The 14,980-nt window shown below is 39.1% G+C and overlaps 1 long non-coding RNA gene across 1 annotated transcript in view; it reads left to right on the forward strand.

Annotated features, from left to right (window-relative positions):
* Positions 1-4,146: 4,146 nt before the first annotated feature.
* The window catches only part of LOC128640767 (uncharacterized), a 141,314-nt gene continuing 130,480 nt past the window's right edge, over positions 4,147-14,980 (forward strand). The window contains exons 1-2 of the long non-coding RNA XR_008399391.1: positions 4,147-4,190; positions 6,737-6,831. This is a non-coding gene — a long non-coding RNA (uncharacterized LOC128640767). The remainder of the gene's footprint in view (positions 4,191-6,736; positions 6,832-14,980) is intronic.

The following is a 14,980-nucleotide window of genomic DNA, read 5'->3' on the forward strand; positions in this document are numbered from 1 at the left end:
TCTTTCTGGTCTTTATAGGCATTGCATATGTTACTCAAATGTTCTGTAATTCTAGTACTTAAAGGACCAGTCAACACAGTAGATTTGCATAATCAACAAATGCAAGATAACGAGACAATGCAATAGCACTTAGTCTGAACTTCAAATGTCTAGTAGATTTTTTTACTGACAATTTTAAAAGTTATGTCTTTTTCCACTCCCCCTGCACCATGTGACAGCCATCAGCCAATCACAAATGCATACACGTACCATGTGACAGCCATCAGCCATTCACAAATGCATACACACTTATTCTTGCACATGCTCAGTGGGAGCTGGTGACTCAAAAAGTTTAAATATAAAAAGACTGTGCACATTTAGTTAATGGAAGTAAATTGGAAAGTTGTTTAAAATGGCTGCTCTATCTGAATAATGAAAGTTTAATTTTGATTGAGTGTCAATTTAATTTGCGGGTGGTCATGCCTGTGTAAATTAAGTCACATGAACAGGATAAACAATAGATTACATTATCACTCTGACAATTAATGTGCATTTTAATTTTCCATTTCTTGGAGAACCTGTCAGTGATAGAATCTTTTTTGATCATGTTTTACAGTGACCACACGGGGTGGACCCCTGATGAATTGGTTTTTTATTTCTGTTTCGGTCAAAATGACTTTTAGTGAGATTGTCCATTAAGTTTCTGCCTCGTCTAAAGGTGAAAGCTGGTCTCTCTGGTAAGAGTTTTTTTAGGCTTTCATCACTTTGGAGTATATGCCAATATTTTCTGACAATTTAACTCACTTTATCACTCTGTTGATTATAGGTAGATATAAATCTGATGGTATTAGATTCTGAGTCACATTTTTTGTTAGCTTTAAAAAGTTCTTGCCTGTTTTTCTTTAGTGCTTTATTATAAGCTTTAGCTAGTAGTTTCCTAGAGTAGCCTCTTTTAAGTAGTCTTTCTCTTATTTCCAAAGCTGCTTTATTAAAAGAGCAAATGTCTGTGCAATTTCTCCTTATTCTGAGATATTGTCCATAGGAAAGGCTATTGATCGTGGATGGATGGTGATTTCTTTCTGCATGTAAGATGTTATTTGTAGCAGTGGCTTTTCTGTATGTCTCAGCCACCAATTTTTCATCACACTTAAAAATAGTTAAATCTAGAAATTCTACTTTCTCAGTACTTACATTATATGTGAGAAATAACCCAAAAGGATTGTTGTTGAGTAACTAGAAAAGTTCTTCCAATATTTCTATCGGACCCTCCCATATGAGGAAAATGTCATCTATATACCTGGACCAGTGGGAGACATACTGAGTATATTGATTCATGTTGTATTTGAACACAATCATCTCTTCCCACCAGCCCAGGTATATATTTGCATAAGTCGGTGCACAAGATGTGCCCATTGCGGTGCCGCAAACTTGAAGAAAGAAATTATCATCAAACACAAAGTAGTTGTGTGTTAATACAAACTTAAGTAGTCTGATGAAAGTCTTTTGTTAAATGGTCCATATAATTTTCCTTTTGTAGAAAGTAAGCTACTGCTTTGATTCCCCACTCAGTTTTAATGCTCGTATACAGGGACTCAACGTCACAAGTTACTATTATAGAAAGTTGTGTCATTTCAAGGTTTTGCATCTTATTCAGGATATGCATCGTATCTCTTGTATATGATGGTAATGCATCCACTATTTTTCTCAATCTGGCATCAACATATCTACTAGCCTTTGCTGTGAGTGACCCTATGCCAGAGGGAATGGGTCTCCCAGGTGGACACAAAATATTTTTATGGATCTTAGGCAATAGGTACATCGTGGCTACTCTAGGATTATTGACAGTTAGATATTTGTGTTCTTTTTGGTCAATAATTTTGTCAGCTAAAGCTGTGTCAATAAGTTTTTTGTATAGTTCAAGGAAGTTCTCTGTCGGGTTCCCCAATAATTTTTTATAGTTGGTATTGTTGCGTAGTTGTTTCATGGCTTCCTCTGTATACATTGAGGTAGGCCAGATCACTATGTTGCCCCCTTTGTCGCTATTTTTAATTTGGACATCTGTCCACTTAGTCATTTCTTGCAATGCCTCTATTTCTGGTTTGGTCATATTACCAGTAAAATATTCATTGTCATTAATAGTTAGGATGTCATTACAAACTAAGTTTAAAAACGTGATAGCTTGTGGTGAAATATTGCTAGGGGGAACAAATTGTGACTTAATTTTAAGTATCTCTCGCCAATTATCAGTATTTGATTGGCTCGTATTTTCATTAGTCACGGTTGCATCCTCTTCAATTAAAGCTATTAAATCATTTAAAGCTGTATGATCAGCTGGAGACAAGGTATTGGGGTCTTCTGTATTCGAGAAATACTTCCATAGTAGAACTTTCCTAACAAAAAGATGTGTGTCTTTAATGGCCTCAAACTTATTAATATGGTTAGAGGGTACACAGGATAAACCTTTCTTTAGTGCAGATATGTGAACAGAGGTAAGTACTTTATTTGATAGATTAATAATATTTAGATTATCATCTGGATCATTATGTTCTATTTTTTTTTGTGTGGTTGGTTCTTGTGGGGTTGTTGTTTTTGACTGAAACGGACCTGTCGTCTGGTTTGGGGATGTCTTGCCTCGCCCTCTCTTGGTCTTACGTTTAAAGGGAACTTATTGATGTTTATGTGTGGTTTAGATTTTTTATTCGTATTTGTTAGTATAGATTTAGGAATCACCTCATTATCTGATGTTTCTGTATCCGCAGATTCATATTCTACATCAGTGTTTTCTGAGTCAGAGAGTTGATTTATGCTCTTCTTCCAGGAATATACCTTTCCTTGAGAGTAATCATTCAAATCTCTGTCTATCTTTTTTTCTTTTTTCTCAGAAATAAATTTTTCGAATCTCTCCACATCAGTTTTGATTTTATTATATTATTTCTGAAAATCATCCCTTATTTCATATTGTTTGAGACTTTCACTCAGCTTATTAATCTCTTGTGTTACAGAGCTTAATTTATCAGTTTCGTGTTCTATGAGATAACCTATTAGCTTGAGTGAACACTCAGTCAGGGCTTGTTCCCATTTAGTCATTATTTCTTGTTTAAGATTATAAAAAGAAGGAAATAACTTGAGGCGTAAACCTCTGGGTATAATATTATTCTTTTGATAAAAGTCATACATACCCAGGTTCCATTGACCTTTAATTTGTTTTTTCCTAATCTTTTTTTAAATCTTTTAATGGTTGTGACCATTCCCCAGTAACTTCCCTTTCAATAGTACTTTTATTATTAAGGTCAGAAGTCAGTTTCCCAATATCCTCTGACCATCTCTGCATTTCTGCACTTAGATCAAATAAGGCCATAGTATCTGTGCTCAAGTAACTCAAAAAGAAAAAAAGATGCTTAAATTGCAACTTAAGAATAATGTTAGATAGGGAGGTAGAGAACTGGCACTAGATGCAGTTTAGATTAGTGGAATATAAGGAACTGAATCCGGTGCTAACCTCACAAAAATATAACTGTACAAATAAAGGTAAGAGAACCTCCAGAGAAGGGTTTAGATAGCACTCATTCCTACTATAAGTAAATTAAAAAATGGAATTTTTATTAAATATTAGTTAAAAAAGATTTTAACACAAAGACCTGATTTGAATTAATACCCAAAATAACTTAAAGTCATCTTGTCCCCCTGTTTCCTGGCCGATAACTGCTCCCTCGGCTTCAGGTGACAGAGACAAGAGACCACTAAGTAATAAAACCAAATAGTGCACCAAGGTGCTTACATATAACACAAACGCCACTCTGCTCTATCATAGCCGATTTGAACGATATGTGCACTTACAATGAAAAATAACATACACTAAGTGGGGGCTGGTAATCCGTATATTTGGGAGATTTAAGAAACAAGTGATATGCGAGGCATAAATATCATATAACCAATATGCGGATGGATGTCAGGATTTGTATTGTAAATACATTACATGTTAGTCACCGTCAGCTTTTTGAGTACTAGCCAATTATATCCTTTACTACACATACACCCCCGTTTGTAACACATTCATTGGTGTTCAATGGGGCGGGTCGTAACTGAGGAATTTGATTGGCCGGTGAACCGGTAGTTGTTTGCTATAAGAAAGGGTGGCACCCGGGCATCGGCTTGTCTCGCCACATTGAAAAAGGCTGGAACTAACAGCTGAAACACGTTTTTTGTTATATGTAAGTACCTTGGTGCACTATTTGGTTTTATTACTTAGTGGTCTCTTGTCTATGTCACCTGAAGCCGAGGGAGCAGTTATCGGCCAGGAAACAGGGGGACAAGATGACTTTAAGTTATTTTGGGTATTAATTCAAATCTGGTCTTTGTGTTAAAATCTTTTTTAACTAATATTTAATTAAAATTCAATTTTTTAATATACTTATAGTAGGAATGAGTGCTATCTAAACCCCACTCTGGAGGTTCTCTTACCTTTATTTGTACAGTTATATGTTTGTGAGGTTAGCACCGGATTCAATTCCTTATATTCCACTAATCTACACTGCATCTAGTGCATCTAGTAAAAAAGATTAGGAAAAAACAAATTAAAGGTCAATGGAACCTGGGTATGTATGACTTTTATCAAAAGAATAATATTATACCCAGAGGTTTACGCCTCAAGTTATTTCCTTCTTTTTATAATCTTAAACAAGAATTAATGACTAAATGGGAACAAGCCCTGACTGAGTGTTCACTCAAGCTAATAGGTTATCTCATAGAACACAAAACTGATAAATTAAGCTCTGTAACACAAGAGATTAAAGGGACAGTATACACTCATTTTCATATAACTGCATGTAACAGACACTACTATAAAGAATAAGATGCACAGATACAGATATAAAAATCCAGTATAAAACTGTTTAAAAACTGACTTAGAAGCTGTCAGTTTGGCTCTGTTGAAAAGGTAGTTGGAAAGCCCACTGCAAGTGGCAAACACTCCCCCCTCCCCCTTCTTTTGCATATGAAAAGACCCTTTACACAAACAGCAGCAAGCTGGAGAAGGTAGCTGACAGAATTCACATAAAACTTTGGGGCTTGGTTAGGAGTCTGAAAATCAGAGCAATGTTATTTAAAAATAAGCAAAACTATACATTTATTTAAAAAAAAATCTTTATGGGCTATATAAATAGATCATCTACAAAACATTTATGCAAAGAAAAAATGAGTGTATAATGTCCCTTTAATAAGCTGAGTGAAAGTCTCAAACAATATGAAATAAGGGATGATTTTCAGAAATAATATAATAAAATCAAAACTGATGTGGAGAGATTCGCAAAATTTGTTTCTGAGAAAAAAGAAAAAAAGATAGACAGAGATTTGAATGATTACTCTCAAGGAAAGGTATATTCCTGGAAGAAGAGCATAAATCAACTCTCTGACTCAGAAAACACTGATGTAGAATATGAATCTGCGGATACAGAAACATCAGATAATGAGGTGATTCCTAAATCTATACTAACAAATATGAATAAAAAATCTAAACCACACATAAACATCAATAAGTTCCCTTTAGACGTAGGACCAGGAGAGGGCGAGGCAAGACATCCCCAAACCAGACGACAGGTCCGTTTCAGTCAAAAACAACTACCCCACAAGAACCAACCACACAAAAAGAAATAGAACATAATGATCCAGATGATAATCTAAATATTATTAATCTATCAAATAAAGTACTTACCTCTGTTCACATATCTGCACTAAAGAGAGGTTTATCCTTTGTACTCTCTAACCATATTAATAAGTTTGAGGCCATTAAAGACACACATCTTTTTGTTAGGAAAGTTCTACTAAGGAAGTATTTCTCGAATACAGAAGACCCCAATACCTTGTCTCCAGCTGATCATACAGCTTTAAATGATTTAATAGCTTTACTTGAAGAGGATGTAACCGTGACTAATGAAAATACGAGCCAATCTAATACTGATAATTGGCGAGAGATACTTAAAATGAAGTCACAATTTGTTCCCCCTAGCCATATTTCACCACAAGCTATCACGTTTTTAAACTTAGTTTGTAATAACATCCTAACTATTAATGACAATGAATATTTTACTGGTTATATGACCAAACCAGAAATAGAGGCATTGCAAGAAATGACTAAGTGGACAGATGTCCAAATTAAAAATAGCGACAAAGGGGGCAACATAGTGATCTGGCCTACCTCAATGTATACAGAGGAAGCCATGAAACAACTACGCAACAATACCAACTATAAAAAATTATTGGGGAACCCGACAGAGAACTTCCTTGAACTATACAAAAAACTTATTGACACAGCTTTAGCTGACAAAATTATTGACCAAAAAGAACACAAATATCTAACTGTCAATAATCCTAGAGTAGCCACGATGTACCTATTGCCTAAGATCCATAAAAATATTTTGTGTCCTCCTGGGAGACCCATTGTCTCCGGCATTGGGTCACTCACAGAAAAGGCTAGTAGATATGTTGATGCCAGATTGAGAAAAATAGTTGATGCATTACCATTATATACAAGAGATACGATGCATATCCTGAATAAGATGCAAAACCTTCAAATGACACAACATTCTATACTAGTAACTTGTGATGTTAAGTCCCTGTATACGAGCATTAAAACTGAAGCATGTCTGGGGTGACTTGTCTTCATGTGACCAAGGCCTCCCTGTTGGGGCCGAAACGTTATGTATTTATTCCAATAAATGGTGATTGATTTACTCTCTGGTGCTGTCTTTTTATGCTGCAGTGAAGCTACTGGGATATACACCAGATCCTTTTTCACATGCTGCTTCTACTTTGGATGAATTTACATGGCCGTGCACAGTGATGATGGTGATGCTGGTGAGTGCTGATCTTACTGTATATTTATATATATTTATATATATGTATATATATTTACAGTATATCACATAAGTAAGTGAGTACACCCCTCACATTTTTGTAAATATTTTATTATATCTTTTCATGTGACAACACTGAAGAAATGACACTTTGCAACAATTTAAAGTAGTGAGTGCACAGCCTGTATAAATAACTCAACATACCATTAATGTGTAAACCATTGGCAACAAAAGTGAGTACACCCCTAAGTGGAAATGTCCAAATTGGGCCAAAAGTGTCAATATTTTGTGGCCACCCTTATTTTCCAGCACTGCCCTAATCCTCTTAGGCATGGAGTTCACCAGAGCTTCACAAGTTGCCACTGGAGTCCACTCCTCCATGACGACATTACAGAGCTGGTGGATGTTAGAGACCTTGCGCTCCCCACCTTCCATTTGAGGATGCCCCACAGATGCTCAATAGGGTTTAGGTCTGCAGACATGCTTGGCCAGTCCATCACCTTTACCCTTAGCTTCTTTAGCAAGGCAGTGGTCGTCTTGGAGGTGTGTTTGGGGTCGTTATGTTTTAATACTGCCCTGCGGCCCAGTCTCTGAAGGGAAAGGTTCATGCTCTGCTTCAGTATGTCACAGTACATGTTGGCATTCATGGTTCCCTCATTGAACTGTAGCTCTCCAGTGCCAGCAGCACTTATGCAGGCCCAGACCATGACACTCCCACCACCATGCTTGACTGTAGGCAAGACACACTTGTACTTCTCTGAAAGAACAAAAAAGAAAAACAACAACGGCACTACAATTGCTGTGTCCCTCAATAGGTTCTATTCTCCTGGAATATGAGAAATAACAAAAGAGAAATGTGTGCGGGGACTTAGGTGCTGTACACTAAAAGAGGCAAACTAGAAAAGTCAATTGCATTCTGCAATTGAAAGAGTGTACTGATAGCACTCAACAGCAAAATACTGGTGGATTGGCCTTATATGCCTAGGTACTAGGCCCCAGACAAGACGATTTAAAACTTAACTTTTATTTATTAAATAATTAAAAAAGAAAAGGGTATTAAAATTCCAACTGGTGTAGAAATGGGAGAATGTAACTCCTAAGGAGAATAATCTGACAAATAAGTGATATGCTCTCCAAGTTGTATCTACTTAAAGGGGAGGAAGAGATAATTTTAAATATGATAATTTCCAAAATTATGGGATTGTATTTCTTCCTTATTGCTACCCCCCTCTTTTAAATAGATTCCTCACAAATTAAAGGGGTGAGTGATGCCCCTTGATAGAGAACCCCCGATTATAGTTTCCAGATGGAATATACTAACATAGGAGTCAGAGTTGTTAATATTGTACTCTGAAATATCATGCAATAGTCACCACGCACCAAAACAATTGTTAAATTCGAAATAGAAAATAAACTGAAATTGCTCTAGTATGTACCCCCCGTACAGGGCACTATATTTATTACTCTTAACTATTGAATGGACGCAAATTGCGGTGTCCTGTAGGCTATTTTAACTTTTAATAACACCACCAGTGAATTAAAGTCAGTTCGCACGCTATGAGAGTGCAACAATAGTCTAATATCTTCAATTGTTGCTTTCTGGGAAGTATTGCGAGTTAATACAAAACACTCTATAAGTGATTCAACTTCATAGAATTCTGGTTTCGTTTTAATATTGCACTATGTTTGTGCTTAACTTTTTTGTATTGATGATCTTAGGTAGACAGCACGTTACCATATGTCCCAGTGAGGAGCTATTGGTAAAATCACAGTGGCGGTGTAAAAGTTACGTTAAAGGTATTAAGCCTAGGGGAAACCCCTGTTGTGATACCACCGGTTATATAAACCGCTATTTACACATTATATTAAGTGTAGTTCACTTGAATATACAAGAGTAGAGCAATTCTGATAAACAGTAAATTCGTATCTGGTCAGTATGTTTGGTGCACTGTAGAAGTATAGAGGTAGATTATTACTCCAGGGTACTTATTGCTTGTATATTTATAATGGAGTCATTACACTGTCTGTAGATGACTCTCCGGTATTGTCATAAGTATATTCTAAATTACCGGTTGTTAGGAATAGCAGGGTCTCTGTATATTAGAGGCTTAATGTAGTTTTCAGCTTAAACTACATTAAGCCTCTAATATACAGAGACCCTGCTATTCCTAACAACCGGTAATTTAGAATATACTTATGACAATACCGGAGAGTCATCTACAGACAGTGTAATGACTCCATTATAAATATACAAGCAATAAGTGCCCTGGAGTAATAATCTACCTCTATACTTCTACAGTGCACCAAACATACTGACCAGATACGAATTTACTGTTTATCAGAATTGCTCTACTCTTGTATATTCAAGTGAACTACACTTAACATAATGTGTAAATAGCGGTTTATATAACCGGTGGTATCACAACAGGGGTTTCCCCTAGGCTTAATACCTTTAACGTAACTTTTACACCGCCACTGTGATTTTACCAATAGCTCCTCACTGGGACATATGGTAACGTGCTGTCTACCTAAGATCATCAATACAAAAAAGTTAAGCACAAACATAGTGCAATATTAAAACGAAACCAGAATTCTATGAAGTTGAATCACTTATAGAGTGTTTTGTATTAACTCGCAATACTTCCCAGAAAGCAACAATTGAAGATATTAGACTATTGTTGCACTCTCATAGAGTGTGAACTGACTTTAATTCACTGGTGGTGTTATTAAAAGTTAAAATAGCCTACAGGACACCGCAATTTGCGTCCATTCAATAGTTAAGAGTAATAAATATAGTGCCCTGTACGGGGGGTACATACTAGAGCAATTTCAGTTTATTTTCTATTTCGAATTTAACAATTGTTTTGGTGCGTGGTGACTATTGCATGATATTTCAGAGTACAATATTAACAACTCTGACTCCTATGTTAGTATATTCCATCTGGAAACTATAATCGGGGGTTCTCTATCAAGGGGCATCACTCACCCCTTTAATTTGTGAGGAATCTATTTAAAAGAGGGGGGGTAGCAATAAGGAAGAAATACAATCCCATAATTTTGGAAATTATCATATTTAAAATTATCTCTTCCTCCCCTTTAAGTAGATACAACTTGGAGAGCATATCACTTATTTGTCAGATTATTCTCCTTAGGAGTTACATTCTCCCATTTCTACACCAGTTGGAATTTTAATACCCTTTTCTTTTTTAATTATTTAATAAATAAAAGTTAAGTTTTAAATCGTCTTGTCTGGGGCCTAGTACCTAGGAATATAAGGCCAATCCACCAGTATTTTGCTGTTGAGTGCTATCAGTACACTCTTTCAATTGCAGAATGCAATTGACTTTTCACACTTGTACTTCTCACCTGGTTGCCACCACACACGCTTGACACCATCTGAACCAAATAAGTTTATCTTGATCTCATCAGACCACAGGACATGGTTCCAGTAATCCATGTCCTTAGTCTGCTTGTCTTCAGCAAACTGTTTGCAGGCTTTCTTGCGCATCATCTTTAGAAGAGGCTTCCTTCTGGGATGACAGCCATGCAGACCAATTTGATGAAGTGTGTGGCATATGGTCTGAGTACTAACAGGCTGACCCCCCCCCATCCCTTCAACCTTTGCAGCAATGCTGGTAGCACTCATACGTTTATTTCCCAAAGACAACCTCTGGATATGACGCTGAGCATGTGAACTCAACTTCTTTGGTCGACCATGGCAAGGCCTGTTCTGAGTGGTACCTGTCCTGTGAAACTGCTGTATGGTCTTGCCCACCGTGCTGCAGCTCAGTTTCAGGATCTTGGCAATCTTCTTATAGCCTAGGCCATATTTATGTAGAGCAAGAATTATTTTTTTCAGAGTTCTTTGCTGTGAGGTTCCATGATGAACTTCCAGTCACCAGTATGAGAGAGTGTGAGAATGATAACACCAAATTTAACACACCTGCTCTCCATTCACACCTGAGACCTTGTAACACTGATGAGTTACATGACACCGGGGAGGGAAAATGGCTAATTGGGCCCATTTTGTACATTTCCACTTAGGGGTGTACTCACTTTTGTTGCCAACGGTTTAGACATTAATGGCTGTGTGTTGAGTTTTTTTTAGGGGACCGCAAATTTACACTGTTATACAGGCTGTACACTCACTACTTTACATTGTAGCAAAGTGTCATTTCTTCAGTGTTGTCACATGAAAAGATATAATCAAATATTTACAAAAATGTGAGGGGTGTACTTACTTTTGTGAGATACTGTACATACATACATAAAGGGGTTGAGACCCTGCACAATGTTTGTTATTGGCAAAATAAAATGAATTAAATGCCTGGACTGTGTGCTACGGTCAAACAAAATGTTATATCATTGCACTCAAAATGCTTTCATGTCATTTCATTGGCTAGTTTGAATTTTCAAATAAATCAATAGAAACTATACCAGTTCCTATTGGCTGATTAATACAAAACAACTCATACAAAAGAAGTCTGTAAAACCACTCATACTTACATGAAAATGGCTGTGAAGAGCCATAACTCAACAAGGGATCATGAAAGAAGCCCTGTTCTTTCTTCTGGATGAAGATTGCAGCAGTGGTGGCGACTATGGCCCCAGCACCCCAAAAAGACTTCAAACTGTGAGTGCAACTTTTGGGTATTTGGGTCAGGCTTTTCTTGAATGAGGGGTTGTCTTAGTGCAGGGTCCCTTTGGGTGGGAGTTAAGTTGCAGTTAAGGGGATAATGGGGATTAGCTGTTAGGGTTACTGCCCTCACTAGTTTCATCAAGGTTTATTTAAACAAGACCTGTGAGTTTAGTAAGATAAGAAAAAAAACTCTGATTTGCTCATCATCCATTTGCTAACAATACCTGCCACCACCTTCCAAACACAGGACAAAGGTCCTAAGGGAATCTATATCCCCTCCTCCAGAACCTTCAAGGCTTAGCTGTATAGCTGCTACTCAACTTGTCATTCCCACCACAATTTCCCACCCTCTATAACAACAAACGCCTTCCTTTAGTGCTAGATATACATGTCCTCTTGCCACAAAACCCCACTAGAATGGTACTGCACATAACACTAAATCTCCAAAATTGTGAGAAATGGTGTTCATAGACCTTTATACCAAAGCCTTTTATCAATCAGAATAACCTAGAGACAGCTTCACCCAGAGAGTAATTCTTATGGATGGTTCATGTATACAGAACTCCCAAGGTTTGTAATGGTTTGGGAGGCATGTCCTGCTGTTGCCAACGCAGCACTGAATAAAAAGTGAAACTGAGGATTTCCTAAACATCACTCAGAAACACCAAACCATGCCATCACATCACATGACTACAACCACAAATGTCATGCCATCACATCACCTGACTGCATCCCCAGACTGCCTAGCCTTGCCCTCAGATCACCTGACTGTATCCCCAAACTGCCTAGACATGCCCTCACATCACAAGACTACATCCACAGACTGTCTAGTCATGCCCTCACATAACCTGACTGCATCCCCAGACTGTCTAGTCAGGCCCTCACATCACCTGACTATATCCCCAGACTGCCTAGATATGCCCTCACATCACCTGACTACATCCACAGACTGTTTAGTCATGCCCTCACATAACCTGACTGCATCCCCAGACTGTCTAGTCATGCCATTACATAAACTGACTGTATCCCCAGACTGTCTTGTCATGCCCTCACATCACCTGATTGCATAACCAGCTCTGTCTAGTCATGCCCTCACTTCACCTGACTGGATCCCCAGACCGTCTAGTCATGCCCTCACTTCACCTGAATGAATAACCAAACTGCCTAGCCATGACTCACATCACGTCTGCATTCCTAGACTGCCTAAACAATGCCCTCACATCACATATCTGCATCCCCAGGTATCAAATCACATGACTGCATACACAGACTGCCTAGATATGCCATCACATCACCTGACTGCATCCCCCGACTCCCTAGTCATGCCTTCTTATCACCTGACTACATCCCCAGACCTTCTAGCCATGCCCTTACATCACCTGATTGCATTCCCAGACTGTCTTGTCATGCCCTTACATCAGCTGTCTACATCCCCACACTGCCTAGCCATGCCCTCACATCACCTGACTGCATGCACAGACTATCTAGTCATGCACTCACATCACCTTACTACATGCCCAGACTGCCTAGCCATGCCCTCACATCACCTAACTGAAACACTAGACTGCTTAGCCATGCCCTCAACATCACCTGACTGCATGCCCAGACTGTCTAATCATGACCTCACATCACTTGACTGCATCCCCAGACTGCCGAGCCATGCCATCAAATTACCTGTCTGCAAACTCAGACTGTCTGCCAAGCACTCACATCACCTGACTGCCTCCCCAGACTGCCTAGCGATGCCTTTATATTGCATGACTGCATGTCCAGACTGCTTAGCTATGCCCTTGCATCACCTGACAGTGTGTCCAGACTGTCTAGTCATGCCCTCACATCACCTGACTGCATGCCCAGATTGTCCAACCCTACCCACATATCCACTGACTGAATCCCAGAATGCCTAGCCATGCCCTCACATCACCTTACTGCATCCCCAGACTGCCTAGCCATGCCTTCACATCACCTCACTGCATCCCCAGACTGCTTAGCTGTGCCCTCATATCACCTGACTGCATCCCTAGATGGCCTAATCATGCCCCCACATCACCTGACTGCATCCCCAGACTGCCTAGCTGTGCCCTCACATGTATGTATTGGGTACTTGTAAAACGCGGCTAATCACCCGTATGAGTCTCAAGGCGCTGCTCATTTTATCAACCTCAGAAGGATTAAAGGGTAAGTGGACCTCGCCAGGGATCGAACCTGCAACCCTTGGGTTGCTACAGAACTCAGCCATAGTGCCTTAGCATGCTGAGCTATCTGTCACATCACCTGACTGCAGGTGCAGACTGTCTAGTTATGCCCTTACATCACCTGACTGCATCCCCAGGACTGCTTAGCTGTGCCCTCAAATCACTTGACTGCATCCCCAGACTGCTTAGCTGTGCCCTCATATCACCTGACTGCATCCCCAGATGGCCTAACCATGCCCCCACATCACCTGACTGAATCCCCAGACTGCCTAGCTGTGTCCTCACATCACCTGACTGCAAGTGCAGACTGTCAAGTCATGCCCTCACATCACCTAACTGCAGGTGCAGACTGTCTAGTCATGCCCTCACATCACCTGACTGCAGGTGCAGACTGTCTAGTCATGCCCTCACATCACCTGACTGCAGGTGCAGACTGTCTAGTCATGCCCTCACATCACCTGACTGCAGGTGCAGACTGTCTAGTCATGCCCTCACATCACCTGACTGCAGGTGCAGACTGTCTAGTCATGCCCCCACATCACTTGACTGCATCCCCAGACTGCCTAGCTGTGCCCCCACATCACCTGACTGCATCCCCATACTGCCAAGCCATTGGCTCATATAACCTGACTGCATGCCCAGACTGCCTAACCATATCCACTCAGCACCATGACTCTGCCCCCAGCAAACAGACTCTCTTCCCATCCCAACCCTTATGCTTTCAACAACTAAGCTGTGAGTATCAGAAAGGATATTTTATATAGTGGGGTAAATTGCATGGGTCACCTATATAGCGGCACCAGAGATGTTAATGCAGATCTACGTCTACCATACACAGCACATATGCTTAGCATCTCCAGCTGTTTTTCCTTTAAATAACTGCCACTTATTACAGTCTCCTTGCAGCCAAACCATTTAATAACAGTATTACATTAATCAAAATAAAAACATCACATGGATTCCTATATTATTAATGAATCTGGAACTGTTTTCGTGCTTTGCTATTTAGAAATGTTCATGATTATATTTTTGGCATATAAATAACTTGTCCCTAGATTCCCCTCCCCTCACAATGATCAAATTATTTTATAACAAACAGCCCATCTAAGTGCATCCTAGACTGAGCAGAATGACAACACACATTCAGATAAGAAGCAAAGATTCCCCCAGTTAAAGCTATAATTCATTTACCCTGTTTTAAATTGGTCTATTTTAAAACACTGCTTATTTCTTTACTTACCTCCCCTGCTTGTAGCCTGTCCATGCACATCCCTTTTTTAGTAAGATTATTTAGGCACACATTACAGTTAAATTGA

The sequence above is a fragment of the Bombina bombina genome, chromosome 1 (genome assembly GCF_027579735.1).
Source record: "Bombina bombina isolate aBomBom1 chromosome 1, aBomBom1.pri, whole genome shotgun sequence".
Classification (NCBI taxonomy): domain Eukaryota; kingdom Metazoa; phylum Chordata; class Amphibia; order Anura; family Bombinatoridae; genus Bombina; species Bombina bombina.